At 38.0% G+C, this 18,640-nt stretch overlaps 1 pseudogene across 1 annotated transcript; it reads left to right on the top strand.

Annotated features, from left to right (window-relative positions):
• The first annotated feature begins 5,088 nt into the window (after positions 1 to 5,088).
• On the top strand, positions 5,089 to 17,622 carry LOC308641620 (von Willebrand factor A domain-containing protein 5A-like; annotated as a pseudogene). Its single transcript has 14 exons — positions 5,089 to 5,131; positions 5,239 to 5,441; positions 5,740 to 5,944; positions 6,056 to 6,231; positions 6,516 to 6,630; positions 8,370 to 8,401; positions 10,157 to 10,314; positions 10,557 to 10,645; positions 10,831 to 10,974; positions 11,346 to 11,425; positions 12,490 to 12,622; positions 13,465 to 13,629; positions 13,871 to 13,971; positions 17,502 to 17,622. The product of its transcript is annotated as a von Willebrand factor A domain-containing protein 5A-like (transcript).
• The last annotated feature ends 1,018 nt before the right edge of the window (positions 17,623 to 18,640 follow it).

Raw genomic sequence — 18,640 nt, 5'->3', positions numbered from 1 at the left:
GTCTTATGTTTGATTCATATCTTGATTATATCAAGGGCCCGTGTTCTTAATTGACCTGGACTTTTGGGTCTGTGTTAGTATACTTTTGATTACATAATAAAGAAAATACCTAATGAAACATGTTACAAAACATGTTCCATAGCTGAGCCATGCATGATTGTTTTAATTTCTTGAAGAACTTTCACTACCAGATATATACTTCTTTGCTTATTTATTTGTTTATTGTTTTTTTTCCTCCATTTACAATATAAGCTCAAAAGGGAGAAGAATTTGTCTTTTTTTTTTTTTTTTTTTTTTTGCTAAATGCCAATGTGCAGAATAGTATCTTCTGTTTTGTATAGAAGCCCAGTAAATACATGTTGACTGGAAGAATGAATTATGTGTTTCTCTAATAAAAGTTTGATCATTGGACACATTAAATATTTTATCTGAAAAGTATAAAATTATTGACTGTATTTGAACAAATGTGAATAAACTCAAAATATAATGCATCCATGCTTTAATAAATATAAAGGTCTGTTTACTTGTTATTGTGCCAGGTTTAGGGTCATTTCACCTATTTATCCTTACAATAAGCAGCAATATATGTGTGTTCTCTGATTCTGTCCTTCCAACCAAATTCTGTGTCTGGTCTGCAGCAGACTTCAAATTCTAAGCTTGTGATTCAGCTAGATCAGAGGATGAATGCTACACATTTTCCCCGCTTTTTTCTCCTGTTGCCAGAAACTTCAGCCAATAAAGTGAACATGTAGCTGAGGAAAGAATATATATATATATATATATATATATATATATATATATATATATATAGATAGATAGATAGATAGATATCTCATATGTAATAATATATATAAAATACATAAATATTATATATATGATTTCTATCCAGAGAAATAGACCATCCCTTCTCATCATTAGTCTGTCATATATAATAGTAATATATTTCTGTATTATTGCTTACTACTGATAAAATCAAATTTGTTCTTGTTCTTATGCATTGCTTTACTCTTTATGTGTATGTATTTGTGTTTTTGTGTGTGTGTGTGTGTGTTTACTTTCACATGCATTAAGATCAATTAGATCTTAAAAACAACTCAGGGAATTAGCTACACCACTATCCTCATTTTACAGATGTAAGAAGAAAAAAGTTGCCATGACAAATACATCACAAAGACCTAATCAAACTGAGTCTTTCATACACATATATATGCTACATAGATTTTTCTACATTGATATGAACTTCTTTGATCCAGATTTAATAGGTCAATTTGATATATAGAGAATATACAGGGAATTTAATCACAGGTAGTGTTCTTTAGCCAGGAAAATGAGCACAGATATTCTCAGCTATTTACACTGTTACACCAGAAATGTGATTTGCCATCCTGAAGGGACACACAAATCACCATGCCTGGAAAATGCAGACCTTATAAAATGGATGCTATCCCAACAAAGCAGAAGTGTGTACCCAGCCCTAGCACTGGGTATCATGAAGAGACAGAGAATTGAAGTTAGAGTTGGGGAATCAATGACACATGCCCACAATGTTTCTATTAGCAGGGCCAGCACAGCAGCAAGCCCTTGGTAAAGTCTGTTACAGGGATATTTAGCATCTGATATCACTGCTAATGTTACTCTTGCAGCATTTTCACTGGAAAAAAACAGCTCCTTCTCTCTTTGTCTCTCTAACAGTTCCTTTGTAGACACCAGGCAGATGGAAAAAGCAAATATTCTCATGTTCTGGACTTTTACATGATCCAAAGAAGAACAGAAGTACAAGTATTTGTTTAGTAAATATCAGTAGGTCCCTTAGTGGTATAGTTGCTAAAATATAACTGGTCCCTAGAAGGGGGAAGGACTTCCTGGGAAATTTAACTGCATTTGCTTTCACTTTTCATCAGGTCTGGGAACTTCAGGAGAAGGTAGGTAACCCTGCTGCCTGCACTGAGACAGAATCCCACCCCTGCACCTGAAGCCTGAGCCTACCATTTTACCTCCCTTTCACCTGTCCTTACATTTATTGGTACCTGTCTTCTAGTTGCAAACCCCAGGGTGTGGAACTTAGTACTGGTGTATTTCCCCAGGATTTCTGCAAGTTTAGTTGTTTAGGAGAATCTTGGGGGAAGGCCTGGAGGGAAAATTTGGCCATCTTCTGATAATCCCCACCTTTCCCATTTTACTATTGCTTTTCTATCTCTCCATCCCTCTACTTCTCCCTTCCTCCTGCTTTTCTCTGGGATAAGTGATGTTTTCTCTGTTTTGTGTATGTTTGTGCTGTCAAATGTGGCTTTAAGTCTCCACCCAACTCAATCATTGCAGCTCCCAAGCCTATCTATGTCAAAACTGAGATTGCTGCTGTCCCTTTTTGTAAATACCTGGGCAATGAGAATCTAGGACTGAAAAAATTTTTTTTTTAAAGAGAGAGAGAGAGAGAGAGAGAGAGAGAGAGAGAGAGAGAGAGAGAAAGAGAATTTTTAATATTTATTTTTTAGTTCTCGGCGGACACAACATCTTTGTTGGTATGTGGTGCTGAGGATCGAACCCGGGCCGCACGCATGCCAGGCGAGCGCGCTACCGCTTGAGCCACATCCCCAGCCCTAGGACTGAAAATTTAAAGATTGAATCACTCTCTGATTCTGGGCAAGCCCCACGCTGCAGCCCAAATCACTTCCTGGCTGGCCCAGGTTTTCCACTTCTCATAATAGGCTGTTAGGGTGTGGTCCACTGGATTCTCCTGCTCCTCCCCTCCCTGCCTGCCTGTGACTGCTTCTGTCAGACTCCTGCATCTCCAATGTCCTGTCCAAACAGAGCTCTCAGGCTGAGAGAGAAGCTCTCTCTCCTGGGTAGCTGAGAGCTTGGATTTTTCTCAGTCTTTGGTCTGCTTTGTTCCTGTATGAATCTACTGCCTTAAGTTTCCTGTGGGTGTTATTAGATGTTCTTTCTCTGACTTAGCCTAGACTCTTCTATCTGTCCCACTTAGGGATCATCCTGGAAGCCCTTTTCCTCAACATGTTCTCCTGTTCTCTAACCTGCTACTTTCCTCTTGTGTTGTTTTAAAATGTGGGGTGTTTTACAATGCACTGTTTTTATTCAATTGCCTGTAATAACAGATTTGGAATGAGGAGCCTGGTTATTGCTGTGGATTTGTATAACAAGGCTTGTTGCATAGGAAATACAAGTGATATCACGTGGATACTCAGCATGGGCACGATTTCAAATTTTGTTAAAGTGGAGATTTTGTTTGTTTTTCTAGGTGTGGGAGTGGCTGTGTATGTGTGCGTGTTTGTGGATCTAACTCAAGGTCTTGTTTGTTCTAGGCAAGTATTTCATCACTAGCAAAATCATCACCCTAATATGTGCTTTAAATAATGATTTGGATCAGTATAGTGAGTTTACAAATATTTTTACCCAATGCTTCAGAAAGCTTGGGCAGGGATCCTTCCAGAAGGAAAGCTGTTCCTCAAAAGAGCCCCTGTTTTTGTGCCTGCAGTTCCCTTAGGGAAGCATGGCATTCTTTATATTCTGTCCAGGGCTCTGGATAAGCACATGTGTGCTATTGTTCTCCAGCATGCTCTGAGCTCCAGGTGGTGCCATTTTAACTCTTTAAGTCCTATTTTTAGTTAAAGCCCCTGTTGGTTCTGGAGATGGCAGCCCAAGTCACACTGTGTCAGATTAGGGACAGGCAAGCTAGCACATGATCCAGTGCAGAATGGACTCAAAATGACTCCCTGGAGCATGAGGATTCAGCATTAGGATAAAACCCACCTGTGGGCCCCCTGGATAAAAGAATTGCCATTAAATCATGCTTTTGGTACATAAGATGTATCTCTGTTGATATGTATCAAATTACATGGAATGTACCTCCAAAATGATTATAAAATTTGAGAGGAATGTTTAGGACAGTCTGATTTAAAATGTGGGACATGTTGCACGTATACTACTTGAATACTAGAATAATTTGGACATAGCAATTAAAAAAAAGAACTGTGACATGTAAAAGAAAAGTCACAAGGCATATGGTACAAGGTCTAGGAGACTTAACATCTTTTTACATGGGAGTCTGAATAGAATGATTCACAATGATTAACAGTAAATGTTTATTGAATAATAGTAACAAGGTATAATAATAGTAACAATGCTGGTATCTGTTCCAGTTTAAAAATACTAATGTAGGAATTTTGCATATATTAATCCAAATGTGAAATGAAGGTCTGATGGTTATTATTTTGGAAAGATAATACCGAGTTTCAAGGGAGATTAAGGTTATGAGAGTATAGTGGGAAATGAGGGTCAGAATACCGAGATCTGGAAGCAATAATTTATTAGTAGCACCACAGCTCAGAGGGATATTTGCCAATGTCTAAGCCCTAAGCATAATAGGGCTTATACTTTTATACATAAGCAAATTTGGGGTACATCAAGGTAAGGGAGTTGGTGCAATTCTACTGGAAGGTGCATTCTACATTTCTTATATAGGTACAAGTTTGTCAACAATCTAGGGACTCAGCTCACATAGCTTAGGGATTTTTATGGCACTAAGCCTAAATGGGGATTGTTCTATTCCCACTACTTTTTTCCTGTTTCTGTTACTGCAATTATCTGTTACAGCTACTTGTTAGCCGCTTCAAACCTCTATCGTTAAATGTCATTAAGCAGATTTGCTATGTGTCAGTGTGCGAAACCACAGCCTGTCTGCTCTTAAACTGCTAAAATTCTTATTTTACTCTACCATGGGATCTATTCAATATTCCCAAGGGAACAGTGTATTAAACGCACTTTTGAGCTTTTGAAAAAGTGGAATTGCTGTTTTAAGTAGCCTCAAGGGTTTTAAAATTTCCTGTTTAGTGAACCTTGGTGAATCATACAGCATCACCCACCACCACTCCTGGGGAGGGTTGTCATTTAGAAGGAGCCAAACTATCAGACTCTGTCTCCTTTTCCTCCTCCTTTTGTTCTAGATCCAACCCTAACTTCCTGAATGTATTCTTATGCAAGAGGGAGGCTCATAATGTACTAATATTTGGATGCATATCTCCCAACATGTCAGTCTGCTCATAATGTGTCTTTTCCTCAGATCACCTTGTCAGCATGGAGGGCTCCTGTGGCCTAATCACTCTCCAACAGGAGCCAGGTAAGCCCGATGTCCAACCCTTGTGTACCAGTGCTAGCCCAACCCCTGACCTGCAAGAGGTCTTCCATTATAGCTTGTGGAACTCTTGAAACCTGACCTATCCCCAGCGGCACTGAAGAATTTCTCTGTAACTTTGTCCATCCATGAGTTTGTGGCCAGTGTGTCTGCAACCTTAAACTGTGAGAATGAGGAGAAAGTCCCTTTGGAAGCCTCCTTTATGTACCCAATGGAGGAAGACTTTGATGTCTTTAGCTTCAAGGACATGATGGATGGGAAAAAAATTGTGGCAGAATTACAGGACAAGATGGAGGTACAGGAGATGGGTTCTTTGTCTTCTCCCCTCCTTTAATGATTAATGTGAACTCTTTAAGATCTCATTCAAATGAACCTTCACTAAAAGTGCTGGTGTTGGACGCTTTTCCCTCCACTCACGTCTAAATGCTGATTTTCCTGAAATCATTTAAGGATAAATCACTTAAAGGCATTAAAACTCCAGGTGTGAAATTGAGAAGAACCATTAATTTCTTTCTCTAACAGTCTTCATTTTCTTCAGTCCTGTCTTTTCATTTGTTGTTACCTTTCATTCCCATCCCTCCTGTTTTCCTTAGGCCCAACGCAACTATGAGGATGCCATATCCCAGGGACTTATTGGAGGAGGACTCATACTCCAGAGATGTTGCAATGTGGGGAACCTCCAGCCTGGGTCAAAGGTGGAGCTCACCCTGAGGTATGTTCAGGAGCTGCCCTTGGACGCTGATGGGGCCCTGCACTATGTGCTCCCAGCCATCCTGAATCCTAGATTCCATCTCCCTGGTGAATCCTTTTCCCCTTTGAATACTGGGGTGGCATAATAGGGGATTTTTTCCTTCATTTTGGGGTGTGCCAAAACTATTAGAAAAACAGAATGAAAGTAATTTTTTGTAGAACATCTTATAGATAGTTGCCTTGATATGAAAATTCCTCTAGTCCCCTTGGAGGAACTGCCCTACACACTCAGCATGGTTGCCACCATCAGCTCCCAGCATGGCATCCAGAGAGTCCACTCCAACTTCCCCTTGAGTGCTGTTGAGTTCCTTGCAGATGATAAGACTTCTGCTCAGGTAATCAGTAAGAGAGGACTGTTGTTGCCAGGACCCTATTCCTTGGGTCCTGACTTTGTCCAACCCTTCCCAGGTGGTCCTTACTTTTCCCTATTAACCCAGAGGGGGATGCACTGTGCTCCCTCTTCACCCAGGTTTCATATGCTGAGTCTTCTCCTGATTCTCCCACTGCTCCTGGTCATGCTCACTGGTGGAAGAAGCCTGTGGCCCTCAGCTCTGACCTCAGCTCCAGGCAGCAAAGAGTGAAGATTCTAACCTGACTCCCTTGATAGTCCCCAACTCAAGTTTCCTTGGCTGAAGAACACAAGTTTAACAGGGACGTGGAACTCCTGGTTTACTACAGGGAGGTGCACAGCCCCCGAGTATCTGAGGAGATGGGGATGCCTGAGAAGAAGCCAGGTATTTTTTTATCCCTTTTTACTCAGTTTTTGGCAGATGACTGTCTTAGAATCACTCTCAAATATCCTCACTTCCATTTTCTATCCAATAGCAGCTAAACCTACTCAAGTGAAATATTGAAAGAGCTTCACTGCAGCACACAAAGAGATTGGCTTGGGTGTGCACTGTGGCATTGTCTTTTAGGCAAGTTTAAGTAGTAGATAGTTAGATGAATAATGTGAACAAATAATTCATAACAGAAAAGACAGGCATTTATACATATGCAGCAGTGATCAGTCCAGATATAAATGCAAATAAAAATGAGCATATGACATCTTTATATTTTAAAATAACAAAGATTTTCAAATATAATGCTTCATGTTTCAAAAGGTATAGTGAGTTTGGCACTGTCATAGATTACTGTGAACAAAATGTTTTGTGTCCATCTTTTCAAGACAAATTTTACCATATATATCTAAATAAATGCTCAATTTGGTAACTGCAATTTTTGGAATGTTAACTAAGGACATAAATCTAAATACAAATAAAAATATGCACTGGATACGCTTTAATAACAATTTTAATAACATCAAGTGTTAAATGATTAAAATTATTTCATTCACTATGCTGTGCCCTCATTAATGTGATAAGTTAATATGTAGCTACTGAAATATTATACATTGGCATTTTGGAATAATTTGGAAGAAAGGCCTCCATGTAACTGGAAGTAAGAAATAAGTCTCACAAGCAGGTTACCACTATAAAATAACATATGCCATAGAAAAAAACATTTTTAAAAAAGGACGTATGAACATAGTCATTGCGATTAGATTAAGACAATGTTTGGTTTCCTAATTTCTTTTTTAATCCAGTGAATAACCCTTATTGATAGATTCTTCATACATACATGTAATATTCCTGAAATTCTTTCTTTTTTTAAATTGTGACAAATAATAAAATTTAACACCTTAAATATTTAAAGTGGACAGTTCTGTGACCTTAATTAATTCATCTTTCACCACAATCACCACTATTCATTTCTAAAATTTTATATTTAGCCCTAATTATTAATTTCTAATACTGTTTAGTGTCTTAGTAAGTTCAGTTTCTTACTTTTCCCTGATTTTTCTTATTAACTAAATCTTCCTGAACACATATGTGCTTTTCCTAATAACAAAAATTGGTACAACCAAGTCAGTCTATTGTTCTCTTGAGCCGTCCTGGCTGCCTGCACTGGGGTGCAGGGACCATAAAGTGTTACTGGAAAGATACCTCCACTCAGCAGCATTTTCCACATGGTTAGAATGGAGGCATTGTTGGGGACAGTCACATTCACAGTGACATGGTTGGGACTAGACTCATGCTTACACAACAACAAAGCTGTGCAGTTCTCTGGAGTCAGTTCCCACAGGCCATCCCAGGCTCTCATTACTGATGTGTGGCCAAGGTAGTTTCATACACTTGAGCTTGCAAAGTGGCATTCTTTGGTGGCCTCACTTGGCAACCATAATTTCTTAGGGCCAGCTGTCCATGATGAGGTCCCAACCTCAAAAATGTTTGCTATACCCAGTTCATCTCCTATGAAGCTGCACTCTCTGCCTTGTACATTAGTTATCTGTGTTTGATTCCTATTGGTGAGCTCTTCATGCCTGTGAAATACATTATTAGTGATTGGTTCTCAGAACATTATTTCATAATGTTCAATTTTAGAAGATAAGGATTGAGATCTCTATCTCTTTTCTTGTCTGATATTTTTCTAGGCCCCATGCAGATGTTCTTATCTACTCCCATGGCCAGTTCTATAGACCACAGGGGGACATCAAGGACATCCTTATCACTCTCATGAATCTCTTCCAGCAGAGATATTCAGGTGCAGCTTTGTAGCTCACATATTTGGTCGATTTGATTTGCTGTACATGTAACCACAAGGAAGCAAATGAAATCTTGGAATGGCAACCTGGCTCAATAAAAACGTTTTATTGTTGTGCCAAATGAAGCATACCAGTATAGAGGGGAAAGCACAACATTATTTTTTAAAAACTTAGAAGAATTTACTATATTAAGGGAATGATGTCTTTTTAAAATTAAAATTTAATTAAAAATAACTGTATAAAAATAACTTTTAGAAATAATTTTATAAAATTATTAAGAGTTCAATATGAGTTCAGTCCTCAGCTAAGTTTCATAAGGGTATTGTATCACTTAGCCAACAAAACAACCATATTAAGTAGATATTATATACCTTGATTTTTCAGATGAGGAAACTGATTATAGCAAGGGGTAGGGTTAAGGTTTGAAAAACCTTGTTTGAAAACAAGGAAGCCAAGATTGGTGAAGTTAAAGATAATTTGAAGGAGGCTGAAAGAATTATAGTAGACAATACACATGCAGTGCTCACCATGTATCTGGTGGTATTCTGAACAGTTCATATGTACTAACTCCCATCATTCTTATTCAACCTTTCTGACGTCTCAGGACAGTGGCAGCCCAACAAAACCCGGGTGTCTCTTGTCACAGAAAAGTATCTACCTTATTCATCAAAATAATGCTGCATTGTATATCCAGATGTCTGGATTGTATATACATCATTTTTTCAATTAGTCTTTATCAAATATTTTGTGGATGATACCTACTATATTTAGTAGCCCATTTGATTAGTAGAGTATCCCATGAATAAAAGATTAAACTGAAACAGGATCCATGGTCATATTTTATCTCAGGCTTCTAAGGATTTAATTCTACCATTCTAGATTCAGTTTATAAAAATACAATAATGGTACCTCATTCCATATCCTCTTATATTCTCTGAACTATAAAAGTGGAGTTAATATAATCTAGTCATTCTCATTTCATTTCCATCTCAATAATGATGTTTGAATTCCAGCATCAATTTTCATTCACACCTAAACATAAAATCAGATATAGCTTTAAAAGTTTATCCACTCAGGATGGTCTCCTCTGTTCTCCCTCATCCCATGGTTTATGTGAAGCTATTTGAATTCAACATGAACCCCAGAACTTTCTTTTCTTAGAGAGAATATCAGTGAGTCCTTCATACCAAATCATGCGGAATTTCATTGGTGTGTATATTGCTTATAAATACTCTTATAATTTATGAGCTTCAAAATTATGCATATGAGCATCAACCTTTCAAAGCTGCAATTAAAGACTTAAACAATGACCTTTGTGATAAGATTACCATTGGTTTGATATGAAGAAGGTGTGCCTCTGCAGATAAACTTATCTGCTGCTTCTTTTGGCAAATGCTAGAAAATGTTCATCTCATGTGTCTCACTCATTTGCTAAGCTTCCAGGAAAATAGCTTCCAGGGACACTGTTAAAAGGGTTGATTATTCTTCCCTTACTTATTTATATGTTTATGCCTCACTTGCCAAAGCCCTTTATAAGCTAATACTGCCTAAGAATCAAACACAGAAATTTAGATTTGAGATTTTCCTGTTCACTATTGAGTTCACTATAATTGATTCCTGGATGCTTTAAGATTCTTGCCCTTTTTTCTCACAGGATCTTTATCCATTTTGTATAGGGAGATCCTTCTGTCATGGTGAGTTTAATCCAGACATTCCTGAAGATGAGGCATCCATGACCTGTGCAAAATTTGTCTTCCTTATGGACTGCACAGGAAGTATGTGGTGCCCCATGAATAACCAGAACCAGTCTCAGTCACGCATAGAGGCAGCCCAGGTAAATCTAATTTCTTCCTCTGAGTCAGATAGACAAGTGAGGGTGAATCTGAGGGGTTAAAGTGGGGTGCATTTGGAGATGCAGGTCTATTCTCCACCTGAGCAGCAGCTGGTATGACCCACTCTGAGGCCTTGGAAGGTAAAGTGGCATGGAACCAAGGTGACAGGCTACAGCCCCAAGAGTTGGCTTGGCAGTGTCTGAGGAGGTCCTGTCACTATATCCTTATCCTCTCTACCCTTCAGGAAACACTGATTCTGCTGCTGAAGAGTTTGCCTATAGGCTGCAATTTCAACATCTATCAATTTGGATCTTCCTATGAGAAATTCTTTCCATAAGATTCTGAAAAGACCAGAAAATTAATCTTTTAAAGGAAGGGATTAAATTTGTTAAAGATATTACTGAAGAATTGATCTAGGCTTTGGGGATTTCAGGTGGGATTACTATTTGACTTGGATTTCTCAGCTATGTGCAATGTCCAACTGCTGTTCTATCCCTGTGTGTGTTTGTTTCTTTCAGGAAGAGTGTGAACTCTACTTAGAAAACAATGGAGGAGGATGGAAAGAGTTAAGATCATGAGCAAGGTACCTATGGGGCACTGAAATCTTGGCACCACTTCAGAATATTTACAGGAAGCCCTCCATCCCTGGTCACCCCCTACAGGTAGGAATTGGAACAGACTTAACAGAAGGACACAGGGAAATGAATCAGTCCCTGAGCTTCACTGCAGGGGTTTTAAAATGTGATGTATAATTGGAAGACTCTATTTTATAATACTTAACTCAGTCTGTTGGACAGGGGAACTGCCTTTGTGGATTGCCCCAGAGCCTCTGACAAAGTCAGTGTGTGGAGGAGCTGAAAATCCCCAGAGTTGCTAACAGACCTGTGAGGATGCTGTGCAGTGCCAGGGGAAGTGCATGCCTGTTTGTAGAGCCCTGAAGTCTCTGGAATGAAGCAATTAGGGTTTTCAAGAGCAAATTCTGATACCTTATGGTGAATTTAAAGTTTAATGTGTATTTTCTTTCTTTATACAGCTTTTTGTCTTCACAGATGGAAAAGTTGCAGAAACATTTAGTGTAATTTAAAAAGTTCAGTTTAACCACAAGAAACATAGGAACAATCTGAATGTGATTCCTGCTGGGGTGACCAGACCCTAATGGTGCCACTTGCAACCTATATCCTCATAATACCAGTGTTTACATCAGGAATTGTCCTCAACACAAAATATGTATTGTATAAATTTTTGCTATTACTATAGTTATTATCTTATATTCATCCACACAGAACATTTTAGGGAGTTCTAGGCAGAGATCAATAAAAACATTTCATTTTGATTTCATACATGAAAATAATGTAAAAGTATGCATGTAAGCACTATATATATAGCATAGGGGACACTTCAAAGTTCATGTTGGAAAAGTACAGTGAGGGCATCAAGATGCTGGCAGAATTTGGTCTTCAGAGAGAATGATACCAAATTAATTGCATTCATCCTAATGTGATGTCACTAGATTTGAGGATGATGACTCACACTAACCCAAATGAAAAAAAGACTTGTTATGTAAATCTAAATCCATAGTATTAATTTACAATGGAAACTATTTTTCCTGCTGTTTATATTAGTATTACCAAGGCATTCTCTGTTCATAGATACATTTATTTGGGAAATTAGACAGTTTAAGTATGTTCTGGTGCACACAAACTAGGACACAGTAAGATCTTTCCAACTGAAAATCAGAAGACCACATATTAAGAATGGCCTTCCTGGGCAGATCCAATGCCCTAATAGTACCAGGAAGGTACACGGAAAAAGTTTCTATATTTTCTTTCCCTTGTCAGAGTAATGTTCTGCTCAGCATAATGCTTAGTGCCATGTTGACCATTTGGTAGGGAAATGAATGTGGATAGATTTGTTAAGTTTTCAGGTCCCCAGTTCTTTATCTGGGAAATGGAAGAGAAACCTGCTGCTGAAGAGACTCAGCATGCTTAAATTCTACTATTAATTTCAGGTTTTTTTTAAAGTTCCCTAAATATACAGCATGTTCAATGATTGGCTTCTATTACAGTTCTCATCAGGGAAGTAGATTAACTTATCCTGTAATTGTCACCATTCCTTGTTAATTGTGTAAGTCCATTCTTGAGTGCCCATGTCTAACCTCCATTTATTTATAATTGCAGATGTTTCTCATTTGGCATTGGAGAAGGAATTTCCACCAGCTTAATAAAAAGCATTGCCCAGGTGACAGGGAGCACTTCAGAGTTCATCACAGGTAAGGACAGGATGCAGTTCAAGCTGAGGGGAAAGCCCTGTGTCCAGAGATGGGCAATCCAGACCAAGTACACAGCAGGGTAGGGGACACTGCTGTAAGGGCAGGAGCCCAACTTGCCTCCAGTGTGCATTTTCCCAAAGGCCTGTGCTTTGTCCTTAGCCGGGCTACATGTGGTCTCACACAAATGTGTCCACTGTACATGTGGAATATGGCCCAATTAGTTGGAAGACCAGAAATAAGAATTTAAAAGATGTTGAGTCTTTTGTATTTGAGAACAAATTCAGAGAAACTAAGAGCTTTGAATGTCATGTTTGAGACTCGCAGATCTGTGCTTCAGGACCTTTTTTAGTGGTAAATTGATGGTCCCTTATCAATGCACACAAGGAGATATCTCTGGTTCTATTTCTAAACTCCTCTTTTCTTTTTCTTTCTTTTTTTGGTACTGGTGATTAAACTGTATTTTAATTAGAGACAGGGTCTCATTGAGTTGCTCAGCACCTTGCTTTTTGCTGAGTCTGGCTTTGAAGTTGCAATCCTCCTGCCTCAGCCTCCTGAGCTCCTGGGATTACAGGTGTGCACCATTGCACCCAGCTCTAAATTCTTCTTTCCCTGTTGCTGCCATGTCTTCTTTAGTTCCATTATCTGGATATCAACTTCCCCTAGCATATCTTCATTCACATTTATGCTATTAAATCTCTCAACCTTTGCTTTCTCATGTGTAAAGAAAAAGAGATAATACCTACATCCCAAGATAGTATTAAAAATTAGGCATAACATGTGTTATGTCACATAGCACCTGATACATAATAAACATTCAGTTAATTGTGGGTATCCTTCTCATCCTTATTTGTTTCTGCCTATTTGGTTCCCTTTCCTCCTTCAGGCTCTTAGGTCCCTGAAACACTCTCTACAGCCTGCTATATGCAATATCTCTCTGGGCTGGAATTTGTCTCTTGGTGTGCCTGCTACCATGCTTTCCACAGAACCAACAGCCATGTTTAAAGAACAGAGGTTAATCATATATGCCCTGCTCATTGGGAAAATGCAGGTGAGGCAGATTAGCAACTATCCTGACAATTTCAATAAAGTTGGTAGGTAGATTTACATTTCAGCAAGACTGCAAATCCCAGGGAGAGCCAGACCACCGTCTTCCCCATCATTTCAAGTCTCTGATTTCCTGAGCTATCTGATGGCTATTTAGAGATTTTAATGTGCTGAGCTGGGGAGGTGCCACTGTTCCAATCATTTGTCTGGTCATGTCTGCCTTCCATCACTTCTCTAATTTTTAGGCAATTGAGTCTACAGGAGAAGTATGCCTCAAATACATGCTCCAGAACAAGAGTTTTGAGCATAAGCTGACATTTTCTCTACAACCCATGCCAGATGCCAGGTAAGAATACAGTTTCCCTATTCTTTTCCCACATTTCTCTTCATTTTTCTTCCCTTTTTCTTTTTTCTGTCATCCTTGCTGTTTGGATTCCTTTTATTGATTTTGTCTTTAATTGTTTCCCTACATTTGCCTTTTTCTTTATAAAACATTCAGTCTTGTCTCTGCTCTTCTCTGCCATTTTCTTCCCTTTGCCGTTCCTAACACTTGGAACCCAAAGTAACTGTGGGTGTTTTCTGTAAGTCTCAGAATGTTTTGTTTCACTTTTTTCTCTTAGATTCACCATTCACCATCTTCCTAAAAATTCCTTGACCAGAAAAAAGACTTGGGTTTCAGTGAGACCCTAGTTAAAGATAAAGAACTCATGTTGAAGATCAGCATTGAATCTGGAGACATCAACTCCTTTACAGAATATATTGCTATAAACAAGGAGCTTAAGCAGCCAGTTCAGGGGACCCTGGCTTACAGGCAGAGTCCAAGGCCAATTCTGTTCAATGATACCTGTAGGAGGCCAAGAATGTGTTTTTCTGGTGAGTTTATCCCATTCAGACTCCCACAGAGTAAGTGTCCTGGATATCTGAGTATACTATTTAAAGGAAAAGCTTGTGAAAGACCTTAAACTGTCTCATTTTCCCTGTGCCTCCACATCCAAGGTTGTCTGGTGAATGTTAAACATTTTTTTTTCTGTACTAAGGAGCTAAAATGTGGCCCACTGGCAGAGAGATTTAATATGGAAGGATATTAGAATATAGAAAGTACAGAGAAGCATCAAAAAACCAAACTATTGCCAGGTACAGTGGCACATGCCTATAATCCTAGAGGCTCAGGAGGCTGAGACAGGAGGATCTTGAGTTCAAAGCCATCCTCAGCAAAAGTGAGGGGCTAAGCAACTCAGTGAGACCTGTCTCTAAATGAAAGACAAAATAGAGCTAGGGATGTGCCTCAGTGGTCAAGTGCCCCGAGTTCAATCCCCAGTATCCCCTCCGAAAATAAACCTGTTTAAATCTGAAGCTAATCTATCAATGATATGGTAAATTATCCCCCAGATGGCTGGTGTTGGTAATGTCCTGATACTAGTAGTGGTAGAAGAGAGGACTCAAGAAAAAGAAAAAGAGCCCCTGAAGTTAGTTGGAAAGTTTCTACTTCTCCCCCAGGGAGAAGTAGAAACATTTGTATAGAAGAGGGTCCAGTATCTCAATTTATGTAGTGGAACCAAACTACTAAAAAGAACCATAGTGTATGTGAATCTTTTCAGCAGTACTCAGCAGATTTGGCATAAGAATGGAGCAAGTAGAAAGTTGGGCTAATTTCAATCTTGGAAGTTTACTAGATAGGTGTGATGAAAGCAAATTAACAATATGGAGTTAAAAATATCAATAATGGAGTGGCAACTGTTGGACTTGAGATTTAGATTGCATACAGAATAAAGATGAAAGGAAGTTTATATATGGGAAAAATAGAGAAATCAAGACTTATATGTTTTAGATGAGGTAAAATAGGAATGTCTAGGTAAGAAACTGGAAAAATTAATATTTTAAAAGTAAGATTTTTTAGTTTGTTTTTTATAAATGGCACAATTCTGCATGATAAAAGGCTTATCATGCCTGGGAATGTAAAATTGAAGGAGAAAATAGAGCCAAAGTCATTGAATTTGAGGAGGTTAAGAAGCTTTGCATCAGGAAACTGGGTAGGCTATCTCCATGGGTATGTTGGAAACCTTCAAGATGATGGCAGACCTTACAATGAAGAAGAAGTCTACAATCTGGATTTCAGAAGCCTTAATTCCTAAAAAGGATAATGCAAATCAATTTCAAATTTACCCACTAGTTGTATCATGCCAAGAGAGCTCTCTTGAGAAATATGTATTGAATGTTCTGGTGAGATTGATCCTCATGAACAGATTGTGAGCTAACACATTTCCTCCCCCGCTGCCGCCTTTTTCTCCATCTCTCCCGCATACTTTGTTCAGGGAAACACTAGTGATTCTAAGGATATACAGAACACTTATCCAAATCCCTAACATGAATGGATTAATAATAATCCTCTCTCACAGGGTCAGCTGCAGTCATGTTAGGAAGCAGTAGTGATATGGTGGAAACTGAGCTAAGCTTGGGAATGCCTGGGCTCTTCTGTTGTTTAACCTTAGGAAAGAGCTCTGAGTTCCTGTGTTCATATTTGTAAAATTGGGTTAAGACAAAGCATCTTACACATTTTTTGATAATCAATCCAAGCAACATGAAAATGCACTGGAAAACTACAATAACCACAGATGTTAGATGAAATTGCTTATGAATGAGTATTTAAAATTACAATTAATAGTGAATTTGTTTTTCTTTATAACTCAAAGAAGGAGTCATACTGTTTTTGATTTGAGATACAGATTTATCTTTAACCAAGTTAGTTACCTCAGTTACTTTGATTAAACACTTAGAGACTAAATTGTATACCTTAAAATATAGGGGAGATACTACCTGTCTAATAAATTTACGGTATTAATGAAAGAGATTGTGTTTACAGATCACACAAGACAATGCCAGAACATAGCAAATGAACAATAAGCCTTAGCTATTATTAAAACTATTGTCTAGCTGGGCTCAGTGGTTCATGCCTGTAGTCCCAGTGGCTCAGTAGGTTGAGGCAGGAGGATCTTTGCACTTTAGGCAGCTTCATTAATGTTTCTGAGTTTCAGTTTCTTATCTATGGATCTGAATAGTAATAATAATGGTAACTTATTCTTATTAGTACACTTAAAAAATAAATCACACTTTTAAAAGTTTGATCCCATTCTTGGAACATAATAAGCATTCATTATATGGGTGTGTGTGTGTGTGTGTGTGTGTGTGTGTGTGTATGTTCTATTATTATTACCATTATCATTACATATGTATTCAAGTATTATTACTATTATCTTTATATATATTCAATTATTATTAATACTATTATCATTACTAAGTGAATAATGAGAAGAAGAGAAACCAGTAGAGGTTCTGTTTTTGGGACTGAGGTCTCTGATAGCTTCATGACTGTGGCATGCTTGGTGGCTAGGAAGTTTCTGTGCAAAGACACAGAATGCCTGGCTGCTGGGAAATCTTCTGTGCAAAGACACAGGATGCCTGGCTGCTGTAGCAATGTTCTTCATGATGAGGCTCTGTGTTAGTCTTATCAGCCTCAACCTTGATCCCAGGCACAAACTCCTGGGAATAAAGGAACTCTCTTGTTAGACAACCATAATGTATCACTGAGCCTAAACCTGCACACATAACAGTAACTTTATACAATGAACTTTCTTGAGAGCTATACAAAGCTCCTAACACATTGCAACTTAGTGTATAACTGAGGAATACCCTGCATAATGTTGCTAAGTCTGTAACCTGCCTAGTAATACAATGACCACTACGTACTAATGATGCCAATGACCTAAAGTAACCTATTGATATAAATAAGGCTTGGCAGCTTGACCTCTCTGCCATTCTGCCATCTTTCTTTCCTGCCTCTGCATTTTGTCTCTGTGTCACTTTTCATTTTCCTTACAGGAACTTACATGTCCCAGGCACCACACCACACTTGACTTGTATAACCTTCCTGATTAGCGGTGTTCTGGTGTTCTTTGCTTTTATTCTACATGAGTCACCGTATTTCCCACTTCATCAGTAACATGAATTTGACACTTTCCTTGCTGCTGCTATATTTTGCTAATATTTTCAAGTTGCTAAAGTCCATGTAGAATAGATTAAAGGGATAGAAAGAGCACTTTCTTGAGATAGAATTGTGGATCTTAGCATTATCAAATCTAGAGGAATGTAATCTGAAGAGGATGTGATATAAGTCTACTCAATAGTGTTAACAAGACATATACTTGAAAATAATTACAAAATACAAGCATCAATGGAAGGTGCTTAACAAACTATGTTTCAGATGTATAAAATAAAGAAAGATTTTTTCTTAGGATTTAGGGGATTTTTAAAAGAATTTTTATTTGTACATTGTAATTATATAGAGAGAGATTTATTAGTCATAATCTAACATGAAAATTACAGGATTTGATGAGTGTCATTTGCCAGTATCTTCTCTTTCTCTCCTCTCCTGCCTTCCTTGATCTACTTGTTCTACTCATTTCATATCCCTTCTACTATTATAATTATGGCAATTATTAGTATTATTTTAATTAATGGATTATTATAATATAACTTGTATATATAATATACATAATCATACAAATATGATTATATATATTTAAAAATAAAACATTTTTAAAATGCTGAACCATTGCTTGGAACATAGTAAGCATTCATTAATTCTATATTAATATGTAAAATTGAGATACATGTACATCGTGTACATGTGATTCATTGTGGTATATTTGTACATGGACATAGCATAATTTGGTAGAGTCTGTTTCCCCACACTTCCCCATGTCTTCTGTTTTCTCCCTCACTCTTGGTCCCCTTGCTCCACTCTGTGTGACTCCCTTCTATTTTTATGAGATTCTTTTGTAAGGCGAATAACAGGTAAAGCCATTATTCATATTGAGTGCCTAGTTTCCTAACACTATTTTTTTCTGCTATTTGCAGAGTCTAATGGATAATTGGAGTTTGTTATTTAAAGATATGAGAATTAAAAATATAACTGTGATCAAAAAGATTATATCCATGGGAAAAAGTCTCCTAACTTG

The sequence above is a fragment of the Spermophilus citellus genome, assembly GCF_964194105.1.
Source record: "Spermophilus citellus genome assembly, chromosome: 2".
NCBI classification, from domain to species: domain Eukaryota; kingdom Metazoa; phylum Chordata; class Mammalia; order Rodentia; family Sciuridae; genus Spermophilus; species Spermophilus citellus.
The sequence above is the reverse complement of the archived record's forward strand: the minus strand, read 5'-3'. Positions and strand labels throughout refer to the sequence as shown.